This window comes from Lepisosteus platostomus, chromosome 1 (genome assembly GCF_059453375.1).
Source record: "Lepisosteus platostomus isolate fLepPlt1 chromosome 1, fLepPlt1.hap1, whole genome shotgun sequence".
In the NCBI taxonomy this organism is placed as follows: Eukaryota; Metazoa; Chordata; class Actinopteri; order Semionotiformes; family Lepisosteidae; genus Lepisosteus; species Lepisosteus platostomus.
The window spans coordinates 5,554,732-5,570,102 of NC_142611.1; the positions used below are offsets into that span (position 1 = coordinate 5,554,732).

The 15,371-nt window shown below is 35.8% G+C and overlaps 1 long non-coding RNA gene across 1 annotated transcript; it reads right to left on the bottom strand.

Moving 5' to 3' along the window:
* Nucleotides 1–1,286: 1,286 nt before the first annotated feature.
* On the bottom strand, nt 1,287–4,413 carry LOC148677553 (uncharacterized). The gene is made up of 2 exons (XR_015930249.1): nt 4,275–4,413; nt 1,287–2,099 (listed from the first exon to the last, which is right to left on the bottom strand). It is a non-coding gene; the product is annotated as an uncharacterized LOC148677553 (long non-coding RNA).
* Nucleotides 4,414–15,371: the final 10,958 nt, after the last annotated feature.

Here is a 15,371-nt window from a genome sequence, read left to right on the forward strand (position 1 = left end):
CTGGATAAATTATATTTCGTTTAAATATAATAATCTAAAAGGAAAGTCTGAGAAAAGTAAAATCCTTAATGTATCCAAATATGCTTCTTCCAAAACAACACATGACTATTTTCCATGTTCAGCATTGTACATTCTCTACCCTCTTTCGTGTTTTCTTGGTTAATTTATATATTGACTGGTAAACTGGTACACATTACTTAAGGTTTACATTCGTTTATGAAAAATGTTAAATAAGCGATATACGGCATTCACACATTTATTTACAGGGTTGTTTACCTGCTCAGATAAGGTGTCAGTTCTCCATTTGGTTGTATGCAAGATTATTAAGATAATTGACAGTTTGATGTCGGTGGCATTTGGGGTTGATTCTAAAACATCGGCCATGGTAACTGCTGGATCCTATTTTCCACGAACCACAGAGGTTATAGTAGTAGAGCAAGCTGCACTTGTCAGTCTGGTGGAGAGGAGGACTTTCATTTCTAAAATTACATCATGGCAGGGAGTGTAGTGATTACTGTTCCCATCACGTTCACGGCCAAGTCCAAGCAATGAAGGATTTTCTTCCCTGTCATATTTGAACAACTCAGTTTTCACGGTAACTAGTCCCGCCTATGGGAACAATATCTATGGAGATCCACAGAGTTCCACTCTTATGCATACCAGTTTCAACACTCCAAAGCACCACATCATAAGGAGGCCTTTCACTTTACATTTGTAATGAGATTTTAACGGAGTGTGCAGGCGTTTTGTGGATCGGGGATGTGCCTCAGTTTTGTGAACACTACAACCAGCAGCCTGTCCAACCAGGATAAAGATACTCAGCATACTAGATCTCAATTCACTACAAGACCACATTGCAGAGATTGCAAAGAGTATGCACTGAGAGTACACAGAGAGAGGATAAAAGTAAACAGTGCTGTAAGTATTATCTGCTGTGGAGGAGACGCTTGGACATCTTCAGTTTTTGTCCTGCCATTGTCAAAGGCAGTGCACCACCTCCATTCCTTCCCAGCCAACACAGATAACAAAAACCATGGTTGGAGTCCCATTTTTGTACTGGAGGCACACTGAGCAGTACTGACAAAACAGCACTTTCTGCCCACATTGTGCTTTGGATTCATTATTTTGACTCGAATGCCTTTCCTTTAGCCTAGGCAAATACTTGCGTGTTGATTAAATGTTTTTCTTTATGCAACCATGCATACTGATAACGAAAAGCACCTTATCTCTTAGAAAAGCAACAGCTTTGGAGTACAAAGGTATTGTCAGGAAAATAACAGGAATCATTTTTGTAACAGGCACACTGGCAATGTATTGAAACAGACATAAGAAATGTAAATTTGTAATGATTATTAACATTTGCCATCAACAGGGAGTTAACTGTGAACGTCACAGACTAGTAGCCTGTATGTCCACCATTGAAAGCAATACCAGCTGTTCACCTACAGTATGACGCAAGTGTTGCAGCAGGTTGCAGATGCTTGCTTGTAGGATTCAGTCTCATTACTCTTGTAGAGCCAGACAAGCATGTCTGTTCACTGTGAGACGCAAATGCCCAATTGCATCCTAGCTCATCCCACATGTTCAACAGGGCTCCGGTGAGTGAGGAATTCATTGAGTAACTGTCCCATTCTCATCTTACAAGACAACACAAGTAGCATACGGATGTGTTTTATACTGCTATGTAAGTAATATCATCCACGCCCACAGAATGGGTAGCAACATAATCTTTGCACCAGGTCTTGGATTGTGTTGTTACCGCCGTGACCCTCACCAGAAGTAAGTGGTTAGAAAATGGATGGATGGATTTTGTTCCATTTCTCTTATAGAGCAATAGACCACCCCCTGCTCATCCCACACACGTTCAATGGGGCTCAAGCTTAGTGAATAGCACATCCAGTTATCCTTGGCATAACTGCACCATTCCCGTCTCACAGGAAACCCTTGTTTTACATGAGCAAATCATGGGTGTGTGCTGTCCTGCTGGAATTGTCACGTCACGTCAGGATGAGCCTGTAGGCAGAGCAGCAAGGGAGGTCCCAGAACTTGAATGGTGTAGCGCTGTCCAGTCAGGCGGCCATCAATCACTACGAGTGGATCTGAAGCAAATAGACATTCCTCATTAGACCATCACACTTGTGCCAGCCCATCGACCTGTGCAAGGTATTGTGGCTCATGGTCACTCAGATCATGGTCCATTACTGACAGATTGTGCTTGGCTGTTACATCTACCCAGGTTAAACATTTGTCAGCTGTTAACTTGCCCGGTGGTGAGTGACAGTGCACTCACTGTCTTAGCTCAACATACTGATGACATGATCTTTCTTTATTTTCACTAGGCCTGACATTCAACAGGGTAAATCATCTGTGCCAGTTCAAGTCACTCACTAATGTGGCAATTTAGTGCTTATGTAACAAAGTTTCTCAAATCGACAAAAATATTTGATCAAAATTCCACAGCTGGATACTTTATTTTTCTAAAGAAATCCAAGCATACTATATATCTGGTGTGAAAGTTACTTTTGATGCCTGGTAAATATTGACTAACCACAACTAAAATCTAGAAGTGTTACATTGATATAATACGTTAAGAATTTTATTTTTTCCGTTTGTTGTTAATGCACTAGAATTACACACATTCTTTGTCAACAGACACGTAGGTTACATTGTTTCCTGATTATTAAGCAATTTCCTCGGCTCTGATGCACTCTTGTTGAAAAAAAACAAGGGAGACAATGTGTGGGGACGTGGAAAAACATAAAAGCTCATGGAATATCAGTCAAATCAGATTTGAATACTATCTGTTGTCCCAGCTATATTTTTTTAATGATAACCCACATACAAACACATCCAAAAGTAGTAGCTTGACTTTTAGAGAATGTCATGACTTATTTTATCCTGCTAAAGTTCCTTTCTATTTCATGATTCAGTTTTCCTGTGAGGAGATGTACCGTGTGTTAAGGTTGTAATCTAAAAAAAATGATGAATGAGATCACAGACTATTGATGTGCTAATCCATAAAAAGAAAAATGATTAGCTATAGGTCAAAAATATGCTTGATTAAGCATAATCTGTCAGACAAGAAACACAGAAAGACAAAAAACAAACAAAAATGTTTTTCTATGCATGCTGGCTATTTAGTTACTACTGACGTATTTCCAAACTGCTTCTGGGTGTATTCCATTGAATTAGTTTCTCCAACATTACCTTTTTATACAGTGTATGAGGTATTTGTTTAATTGTTTCATGATTTTAATCATAGATGAACTGAAGTAAAAGTAGTTGAAGTAGCTTTGAGAAACCCATAAGTACCATACACAGGTTTCTCAGCTGGATTAATAATACAATAGTAATACATTATTAAGTATACAATTATACAATAGGAAATAATATGGGTTTAAATAAAGTATAACAATGCTTTTTATATCTTGCAGAGTATCAGATTTAATATATTTCCTTACAATTTTAATTTGTGAAGTTAAAACATTGCTGAATTTACAGATGTTCACTATAAAATGTTGCACATCGTATGTAATTTATTACATTTAATAATCATTTCTAACACAGATAAATATTTATGGAAAAATAAAGTTTTTTGCAACATTTTAGAACCATCAGCTGCTGTGCAGTGTCCTGTAATCTTAATTCTTACATTGTGCAATGTCATATTCATGAAATTAATACTTTATGCGACATTCTCTAAAGAAAATTCTAATCAATTACACCTCTGGTTGTTAAATTAAATTGTTTGGGCAGCAATGTGAAATAGTGGTGAGGGCTCTGGAGTAAAGTGCTACTGCTTCAATTCCCAGGTGAACTGGAAGCTGCTATTGTTCCCTTGAGCAGGAATCATGTCTCACAGCTAACACTGCTACAGTAAATCCCCAGTCTAATATCCCTATATAAAAGGATTACTCTCCAGGCTGGCACTGTAGGTGAGAAGTTGCTTTCAATTGACTACTCCAGCTAAGTAAAGGATTAAAATGATGATAAAAGATATGTTTATTGAGCTATTGACTTAATTGAAATAAGCTCACAAGTAACCTATAATACTGATAAATGGTTCTGTATGTATAAATTAGACTGTTTTTGAATTCCTTTGAAAAAAGTAAAAGGCTGTCCACAACCAACTTTGCTTCATAACACATTTGATCTGCTTTTATACAGCAGAAATATGAATCCATTTACACATACTGTATGTCCATATTCACTATTGATCTGTGTGTATCGATCCATTTGCTTGTACCCATCAGCCCTTTTCAGCACATACTTACCACCACGCTGAGGTGATGAAGGGGTGTTTGTAAGAGGGATTATGCTCAGAGTCTTGCTCTTCTTCAGCTCTGACTCCAGGGCCTCCAACATGTGGACTGCAGATGGGGCTTCAGATTAACACCTCATTTGATGGTTAACTTACTGCTTAATGAGCAAAAAAAAAACTTCAAGAACCATAATAATTGCAAAAAATATGTAACGCAGCAAACATATTTACAAAGAACACAATTATTTCATAGGCTTTCTTCAAGGAAGAGGTTTCCATACTGTAGAATTTCAAAATCTCGAGGAGCAGATGAAGGAATGTGGGAGTTTGCATGTTTGAAAAATCCCATGTTTGTTTGTGTGTGAGTATGTTTTAATCCATTGCATGACTTCAAAAAGATGGCATCTGATGGAAGAATTAGGTTCAACATCACTTCCTGGAATCAGAATTCCAGAATGAATTATTGTTCTAGTGCTGTGTCTATCTTGACAGTTCACATACCTTTCAATTCCAGAACACTTCTACCTGTCCTTCTCTATACCCCATTAAGGCATCCATATGCTTTTATAAGGTGAAAATCAGACTTGAAAGCAGTGTTCCAGCTGAAAGTATTCTACATCTGAGATACACTACTTAAGTAAAGCACTTATTAAGGTGGAAGTTCAGTTGCAAACATTTCTAAGGCTGACTCCCCCAAATACTTCTCAGAACTTGTCAACTCAGTCAGAATGCACAATATGTTATTGTTAAGTTATAAAGATAAACACTTTTAAAAATGTTTTCCTCTCACTGATGCTACTGGTACTGTACCTTCACGTACCATGAAACCTGCTGGTATGATTTATGTGAACTTAAATTTTGCATGTGTGTGGAAGAGTATGACTTTATGGCTGCTTTCACTGTGACGTGAGGAGTGTTTTAAAACTCGTTCTTTATTTCTGGGGTTGAAGAACACATTTCAGAGCTTTGTCACTAGAATACAGCAGCAAACATACAGTATGATACCAGACAGAAGCACTCATTAAGAAAAACAGTGGGAAAGTGAATGGACATTTGAAACCTAAAGTAAAACTAAATTGTACAAAACACATTTTAATGAAAATACTTTAATTCAGTTACGATAATATTGACAGTTGCAGGGTCCCTGATGGATCTGGTCAGTGAATTCCACAGTGAGTGCTGTAGAGGAGGAGATGCTATCACCTACAGTATTGTGTAGAGCCTGGTTTTTGTCTAAAAACTCCTCAATCATCTGAATCAGCATTAATTTGCCATGTGAATTAATCTGTATTTCCAGAAAAAAATTCTTTGAATTCGAGTAGTTCCACAACACAGAAATACCAAATAACTGGACCTTAGTCTTGAGTCTGTAGAACACGCCTCTATATCATCACACACAACACATAATACCTTTTCTTGTTTCCTTCTATGTAGTGTTTCATTGTCTCCACTTAAAAAATGTAATTTAATGGTCATATCCTTTCGTTTATAATGCAGTCTGAATGGTTATGTCAATCTTGTCAGTGCGATTAGGAACAGATGCCTCACTTAAGGTTTCATCAACCAATAATTTCTGATTTTTGAGGACAGAAAATCTAAGTTTTATTTGTATTTTCAGAGTGCATTTTGGAGATGGACACATTATCATGACAAACAGTAGAGTTCAATAAGCTGTGGTCACCAGGTCCTCTACCACTTTAGCTTCCAAGGCCATTGTGCATTACAAGTTTATTATTTTCCCCTCGGTAGTATTTCACCGCTCTGTAGAGTGACTCCCAGTATAAGACTGGGTAATTAGTCATCATTACTCTCCTGCAACACCTGCAAGGCAGAATCAGTGGTTACTCTTGTGGTCACACACAAACAGGATACTTACACCCTTTTAACTCATAAGAAAAACGAGTTTCAGGTTCTTGAACATTTCTCATTCTCAGCGTCTTTGTAAGCTATGATGGGTTTAAATGAATGGATTTTCTTATAAGCTCAGCTGCAGCTGATGTCAAGCATATTTACCACCTCCCTCTAAAAGCACCCTTCTGATGAAATGTCTGACATATATATGAGGTGGAATTCACCAGTATAAATTGCACTATGAATTGCCTTTTCCGAGGACTGGAAATAATGGGAAAAAAAACTATTTGAAGAAGTATTATTGGGTGAAACACTGTGTTTAGAAGTTTAAGAGTAAGATTTTCCAAATTTTCCGTTGCTTTAAGAGTCATTGAGCTGACAGATCATAAACAAGAGCATAAATTACAAAATAAAATACAAGAGGACCTTTTTGTGTTGGATGAAAGTTCACTTTCTCTTAAAACTTTGTATTAAAATACTTCTGGAGACTTTTTGTCACTGAATCCCTTCTTCAGTTCTGTGCTACAATAGCAATACAGTTTTGCCCTAGTTCATGTATCAGAGTGTGATTAAAAAAATAAAAAATGCCCCTTATATATAGTATATATAATAATATATAAATGTATACCTATATATTCTTATAACCAAACAAAGCAAAGTGCTTGCATAATTTATTAGTAGTGCTAGATGTCCCAATAGATCAGTAAGGAGTAAAGTACCCCTCTAGGGGATTAAGGAAATGTGCTGATACGAGTGAATACCAGGATATTCTGTTTCACAGTAATATTTTGAAAAAAGCCCCTGTAAAACTCTGCGAGAAACAGTGCAATTACTGTTGTTTATAATAAAACCAGGTATCGAACAATAAAGACGTAAGACAGGTAGGGGTTTTTCGGGATTGCAGAGTGGGAGCTGCAGTGAGCTTGGGGGGGCGTCGGGGGGTGGTGGGGGGAGACCACTATTAAAACATTTTAACCGCATTGCAACCTGGTTTTCTTGCTGTGAGGCAGATTTTGCAGACTGATATATAAAATTAATGTTGCCTTGAACTGGCATACTGTCTCCTCCAATTGAAAGATGAAGGACTGGGTTAGGGAACTCTCCATAAAATCAACTTTATTGGTTTCTTTAAGGTTGACATGGAAGCCAGTGCTCAAATCCAACTCTCCTTTGCCTCCTGCAATTACATTTCCGCAGGAAGAGGTCTGAAGAATTAGAAACAGGATAATGTAGCCCTAAATCACAGCTCTGAGCCTGCCTTCCAGTGAGAGAACTGGCTTTTTATTGCATCGCCCTTATATTGTTTAGTGTGACACAACGAAAAGCACAACTCTGCTGACCTTTCCTCAATAAAAAATCATTTTGCTCCAACATACTATAAAACTAGGACATTAGCATGCTAAGCCCATGTGTCTCCTTCAATTGACAAGGAATGAGTAGTGTAAATATACACCGAGGAATTCTTAAATTCCTAAACTAATTGCTGCTGTAAGAAAGAGAAATTATGCACGTCTCAATGTAAGCCTATTTCAGCATATACAGTTCGGATGACTGATCATTACTATAACCAAATCAGGAAGTAATGTGTAAAATAATGAGTGTGTGCTGTGATATACTTCTATGCTTCTACCAGTAGTTATTGTAAAGCAGTACGTGCTGTTGGGAACAGAAAGATGTTTGGCTTTTTCTTGTCCCAGATTCCTGGCAAGGATTATTACTGCATGTTCCTCTTAGAAAATCGTCCTAGAAAGATTTATCAAAGCAAAAATAAAAAGGTAATCAGATTACCAGTTTTACAAGAAAGATGTGTTTTACCCTTTGTCCACACGTATGCCCAAGAAACAAAAAAAAAAGCAAAAGTTACAAAGCAACTTGAGTTACAAAATAAGAAGAGGCCAATCAGTCTCGCTCTTTCTTGTTTTGTGCAGTTGATCATAGGTCTGTCATATTCCTATTGATTTCACAAGCAGAAATTAAACATGTTTAGGTAGGTAGCAGCTATGTTACCATGTCTGTAGAGAACAATGAAGCAATAATTAAATACTCTGCGGAGCGAACATCTTAAATCTTCTTGGAATTTTGCAAGCCCTGCTTCCTGCTGCTTAGACTTTCATCTAATTTCAGGGCAGGTTATTTATCGTACTGCCTAGAAACAATAACTATTTTCTTATTTCCATTATATTTTAAAGTAAATAATTTAATAATAAGCTTTTAATCTCTCTAATTCATTCTGACGACATAAAAAGCAATGCAGAAATATCATGTAAAGGATAAGCAAACAAACAAAACGATGTCTGACAAGGAACTGCATTTTTAATTCCTGAGTCTTAGTAGCCAGCCATTGCAATGAATTAAGGGAATATGAATATTAATTAGCCCTGGGCACTTCACAACAATAGAAATTCCGCATCACATTTACTAAATCACATTTACTAAATTCATCCTATGTAGGGCTCATCAGCATGATACAGCTAATTCTGACAGTGAAATGGGCAACTATACAGTAGGTTTAATACAGTCTAAGGCACACCTTCCTTTCGGACAGTATCAGAGCAACCAGTTTATATGATCTTATGGGTAGATGAATATTAATTTGCTCTGCCTAAGATACATTATGTATGTCTTATGTCTTCACTATATGCAAGCCAGAGGAAAAAAAACGAATATTTACATTATATTCTAAAGGCCAATACCCTATCAAAGGAGGTTGGTTGTATTTTCTGCATTATTGTGTTAATGTGTTCCTGTCCTGAGAGATATTTAAGTAAGATTTTCAATGACATTCAGAGATGTTGGCAGCCCAACAATCGTGTGAGTGCAATTTTACTTAATAGTAATAAGGCCTCTACTGGCGTACTCTGAAGAATGTGTGTCCTTATGGTCTGAAGTCAAAGTATCAACAGCTTTAAGCTATTAGTAAGGCTTTTCAGATTTTTTTTTTTTAGATAGGCCATGACCCAGCCAAAGTGTGGCGTCTTCAAGGTAGACCACATCTCCTTCATCATCAAATTATGTTTCTTGTATCACAAAATGGGCACTTGGGTTTCTACTTCTAGAAGATGTGAAACCATAAATCTAAAGATTTTTGATACAATAGAGAATTTTAATAAATTCCAAGTACTTTTCTAAATCAACTGATTTTTTTCCCCCTCATTGGAATATGGATTTCGAAGTTTGATGCATGCTGGAATAACTGACATACATAAAAAGTGTCAGTAACCACATTAAAATATATATTATTCCAGTGGAAGGGAATAAAGAAAATAACAGTCATACCACCAAACCATATTTTTACCAAAAATGATTCAATTTTCATTATTATTGTTCCAGTCTCCAGCTTTGTTTGTTTTCGCACAATTATGATTTACTTTAATAGCAAAACTTAAAACGCAGCCAAGTGTAAATTGGCCCCATAAAAATGTGTTGAAAAAGCACACAATTCCAAGTTTGCTCAGCTCTGTTGTACACAAGCTCAAGTCCCACAAGTTAAATTCATCTGCCAGTCTGACTGCCATTGAACGTCAAATGAGGTTAAATAACTTATAAAGTGAAATAAAGTGAAACAGGGTGAATTGTAGCATTTACTATAATCCAGATAAAAAGAAACATATATATTTATTGCTTCAGATTTGATTTCCACACACTTTCACATAACTGTGTAGTTTATACATGATTTCTTTATTGATGAAATAAACTGTAATTTCAAAATAGTTTCTAGTGAGATAATGGCCTTTCACTAAAGTTGTTTTCGGTCCAGATCAGTGAATTACTGTGATAGTCCTTTTTTTAAAAGGGTTGAAATTGTTGCCTGGTGATGAATCAGCCACAGAAATGATAAAAGTACATTTTAAATTCTTGTTTGACGAGTTTCATGCACTATAAGTATGAGAATTAGCATGACAACACTGATCTAATTTTGTAGCTTTCGAACTTCTCTTCTATGAATTCCCTTATCTCTATAATTCTACAACAAACTGAAGAAAATAAAAAAATATATATAAATAAGTGTCTTTGATCCTTTTTGTATAATGCTAGTTTTAATAACTAGCATCCTGCCCTTCCACTGTGACTGACACTTGCTAAAAGCTTTATCTGCCTGGCACCAAAGATGGCGTTGTCTCAACATTTTCTCAGACAGAGTTGTCTGTGAGACCATAAGAAAAGTCTGAAATCTTTCATTCAGTGGGTGGGAACTTTAACCTTTCTCATTGCCAGTCAATTGAGCAGTAAATTGGAAAGTCAAATCCAGTTTGCGAGATACAAATACAGTTGCTGTCTGAACATTTCAGCAACACAATGAACCTTTAACTTTAAGTTGCTTATGAAACATCAATGAATGATGATTAATTATATTTTGAACAAGTGCTACAGCTATATTTTAATAAACCATGAATGTCTGTGTAAACAAAAAAGCAAACTATTATTTCTTTCATATCTTCATCACAAAATATAACTGAATTTGTCCCTGCTTTGTAAAAATGTAGCACCTTATGGATCGCTCAAAACTAATGAAGAATGTTGAAATAAATTTTTGTTTGCAAACAGCATAAAGCTCAGTGTTCTGAGAATATTACATTTCTTAGTCCTAAGTGATTAATGTCTAACTGTATTTTGAAAGCATAGGCTGTGGAAACAAAAGTGCCCACAGAAATGAAAATGGCTCAGGCAATTAGAATACGTGAAGGTCACCGGTGTGGGGGTTATATTATTCAGTTTTATTGTCAGTACCCTTGCAGTGAATGTTGTACTGTAATCATGTCAAAGGTTAACTGGCCCAAAAGGTTTTTTGCTCAACTTGTTAGAAAGCAGTTTATATGTAGGAAGAGTATTATGATCAGGCATGTCACTTTAAGCACTAAACAATAAAAATGTGTTACAACACAAATTACAGCTATCCAGAGAAGATTCAGACTGTACTGCAGTACTGGAGGTAAGTACTGTATTTGGAAATCTTACCTGACTACTGCACAATGATTTTATTTGCATCTTCTCAAACATGAATGGGAAATGCCGCTATTCTGTGGGCAACGGCATTACATAGAAAAATGACTATGAATTGACATAGAAAACAGATTATATTTGCCAGCACAGCTTTGATCAGATTTCCGATGAGAGTTCATCACGCAGGGCTAACGAGAAACAAATCCGTCAGGATTAGCACCTGTCTGTCTGCAGCTGAATAAAGCAAACTGGCACTGAAGTACAGTTCACCAGATAGCATTTTCTGCATTTCTACATACAACACCACTGAAACTTAACAAAGAGCTTGAGGCAAAATATAGATTAGTAAAGTTGGTTTTTTTTAAAGAGTAATTGGCTAGTTTGCCTGGAAGGGTCTCTCAAATTGAGCGAATCCTTAAAGATACTACTGAGGTATTTTGCCTGCTTTTAAATTGATCCCTTCTTGGAAATTCTGCTTGTGGTTACTGGTTTTCATGGCTAGATTTTCTTGAAATAGCCACAGAAATCAAAAAGGTTAAAAATCAAGTATCGTTTCAAAAGTAATATGTCACCTTTAGTTGTTGTTTTGACAGCTATGCCCGAAGGAAAGAAAAAAAAGGCATTTTTTGTACAATCCAGAACATTAATAGCACTGTCAGGTTTGAACAAATATATTACACTTTTTATAGCCCATAGAAATTACCAGAATTTCCTATAACATGAAGTAATTAGGTGTCTAAGATCTGTATGGACAAGAAAGTTATTTACTAATTCAAGTGAAAAATATATTTCTGTAGTGTAAATTGGCACAACTAAATTTACCAAATACACATTCATCCACAGATGATATACAGTACTTAAGAGGCTTAAGTAAATTATATTCTTTCATTTTGTTGTATTTCTTCTAATTTCACAATTAAATTAGCTATTTCTAAATGTAAGTAACTGTAATCCTAAAAATTATTTAAATGATCATTTAAAGTCAAGCTCAGGTGATGTTTCGTTTTTACCAAATTCAGAATACAGTCTAAAAATTGACTAATTGACATTTAAAAAATTAAATCTTTGTGGATGATTAAATTTACTTTCTGAAATAAAATTCTCATGAATTCCTTAGCCATGTGTTTTTCTCAGGTCCGCATCAAAAACCTTTTGTTTTCAGATTCTTTTGCTATGAAGGTCAAAATATTGCTCCTAACTCAGAGATTAAAGAGCAAAGCCACAAAAGGTTCTGGGATAAAAGTAAAATTCAGATGCAAAGGCAGAATTTTTACATTTAATGAGCCGAAAAGTCTGAATGATCTAATGCACATTTACAAAGATTTCATTAAAACAAGGCAGCTAAAGATAGAGCATTTTAGAACAGAATGTTTTACTGTTATAACCTCACAGAATAATCTTCATCATACACGCAACCTGCTGACACTGTCTATGACCATACGGGATGTGCAACAACAGCAGGGATGTTTGGCGGTTCAGGGCTGACTCACTGTTTTGAAACAAGGGTTTAAGTCAAATCTATCAGCCCACAAGGCTTACATCCACTGGGTTAATGATAAGTCTGTCTCTAGCTATTCCAGAGCCAGCTCATTGATTCAACAAGACAACCCCTTCAATTGTAAAACCTAAATACTCTCCACAAAATGTCTACAGTTTAAACAAATCACTTATTCTTTTTCAAAGGCCATTGACTCATGCAGCTACACAACCGCTGCTTGGATTTCCATTGTGAACTTGAAATGTAATTAGTTTTTGTGGCATAGAATTATTAAGGGTCAGACAATAATTTGATTATATGAAGAATGTACATTTTGCAAATTAGAAGTGGACCACCAAGAAAAGTCCTTTATACACAAATACAATATTAAGTGCTGAAACGTCTGTAATATACTGTAAGTCTGTGCATTTATTCTTATTTTTAACATTTGGATTTGAAAGTCATTGCTGTAATATCCAAAACTTTCACCGCTCCTCTGACATTCGCCAAATAAATCCACTGTACTATTTCAAAACTTAAATTGCCCACTTCTGTTATTCTTTGGTTTGTTTTTCCACCGTTCTGCTTTAATTGCATGGTAAAACTAAAAACTGTCAGCTACTTTTAAAACGGACTCATAAAAATGTGTTGGAAAATTATAACTTGTCTGATATCTCCCTGTTTAGTCCCCTAAGATCCCTGCTTCTAACTTAGCTTGCTCTCAAGTTAATCAAAGCTCATACAGTATGAATGAAAGCTTGAGGAGGTTAAGTATTTGAAAATTTGTGCTTAAAACTCACAGAATTTAATTCATTAGAACAGAGCATGCCTGTTTAATTTTTTCTAAGGATGACACTGACCACCTTGAGGAAAAACTCAAAAACTTAAAGTGAACTTTTTCAGAAGACCAAAGCAGCCATAACTTAAATGCTACTCATTCTGATGTCTTGTGATGATGGCACAGACAGTAAAGTCTCAGGCTCTTCTGACTCTGGTCGCAGTGTAACTCACCCTCCAGCTGCGCTTCTGAACTGTCAGACACCGTGATAAGAGCTGATCGATGGGAAAGGCACTGTCTCCATGTTGACCTCCGCCTTCAGTTCATTGGTTAAAAGGAGGAGCTGAAACCCTCAGTCTGGGAACCAGCTCATTTTCAAGACGCGGATATTTATTTCAATCTTTGCTTTTTGTTACTGGTGAATTGTCTTCCACTGTTTTGTTGATTAGTCTTAAAGTGTGCTCCGTTCTTTGACTCACATGACTTAATTTGACTCTTGTCAACATTTGAAGGCTCTTAAGATGAACCTAAAATCTGGGCTTAGGAAAGAATGTTGTGAACTCAAATTCCACCAGAGCTGGTGACAGAAAAGAACTGTAATGAAACAGGACTATATCAACAGGTTTCAGAGTAAGACAGCTCTTTTATGAATGTGGTCGATATTTTTAGTGCCACATGTTTCCAGACGTCAATAAACAGAAGAAAGTAACTGTACTGCATGTTGAATTGTTTTAATACATTTCATGAGAAAAAAATCAAAGGAAATTTTGTATTCTAATAGACAATTCCTTCTCAAATCCTTACGGTAACATGGATATTTTACTGGGGATTTTAATTTGCTGTGTTTTTCTTTTATTTTTGGTAAAGAAAGTTCCTAATAATAGGCATGTTAACTTATTTGGCATCATAAAACTGTACAAACAGGAGCAAAAAACATTAATAATAATAAAACATTAATTTTAATTTATTTAATTAATAGCAGGAGAACTTGTGCTATATGTTGGGATTATATTGTTTTCTGAACAGAAGAAACAGATACTTCCAGATATATGCAATACATTGTAAATAAAGTCAATAAATAAGGAAAACGTGAAGAAACATATATTAAAGTACATTATGATTAATAAATATTAAATATAAGTACAGAAATCAAAATATACATACATTTCATGTCAATGTTTCTAAAATTAGAATATAATAATAATAATATTGAATAACCATGAATTTATCTCTTATGTGTTTAATTAGAAATTGCACAAATATTACTATAGTAAACACCTTGGAGTTTTCTCATTAGATAATAATAAGCTCAAAAAGCAGTTACAATAAAAAGTGAAAACAATTAAAGCAATTATTATTGTTTGTTAAATAAATAAAACCATTTTTTTATATTCAATATATATCAGTTATAAAATATTTACCACTGCTTTGATAGTTAAATCTAATCTAATAAAGGAGGGGCATAATGTAATTTTGAAGTCTCATGAAATCCTTTATCTCGAAATAAAGGGTTTCTTTAGCATAGAACCAGAAGTCTGGTGCCAATGCAGTTTAGCTCTGTGGGTCTGGGTTTGATTCTAAACTAGGGTGTCTTCTGGCGTGTGATTTGAATGTTGTTCTTGTTTTTACTGAGTGCTCCGTGTTCCTCCCTGTGTCCAAAGACATACTGACCATGTGAATAGTGTCTAAACTGCTCCCGTGTTCTTGTGTGCCTGCTCTACAATGGACTGGTATCCTGTTCACAGTGAAGTGCCACCTTGCACCACGTGCTTCTGGGATTGGTCTGGGGTTGATGTGACCAGGAATGAGTATCTTTTTGATAGTAGATGGATAGAAGGTTAGAGATCAAGACACCATTTTAATGAAAACGGAACAACTGTTTTCAGGATTATGTTTAAAATCAAGTGGTAAAAAGGATCTTTTGAAGAGAAAGGGAACTTCTAAAAGGATACTGTACTTCAGAGACCTCTATTCCGAAGGCAAATGACTCAGGAAAGAGGCCTGGATGAGTGATAAAGACTGATAAAGGCTTACCTCAAAGAATCTCAAAGTGTAAACACACT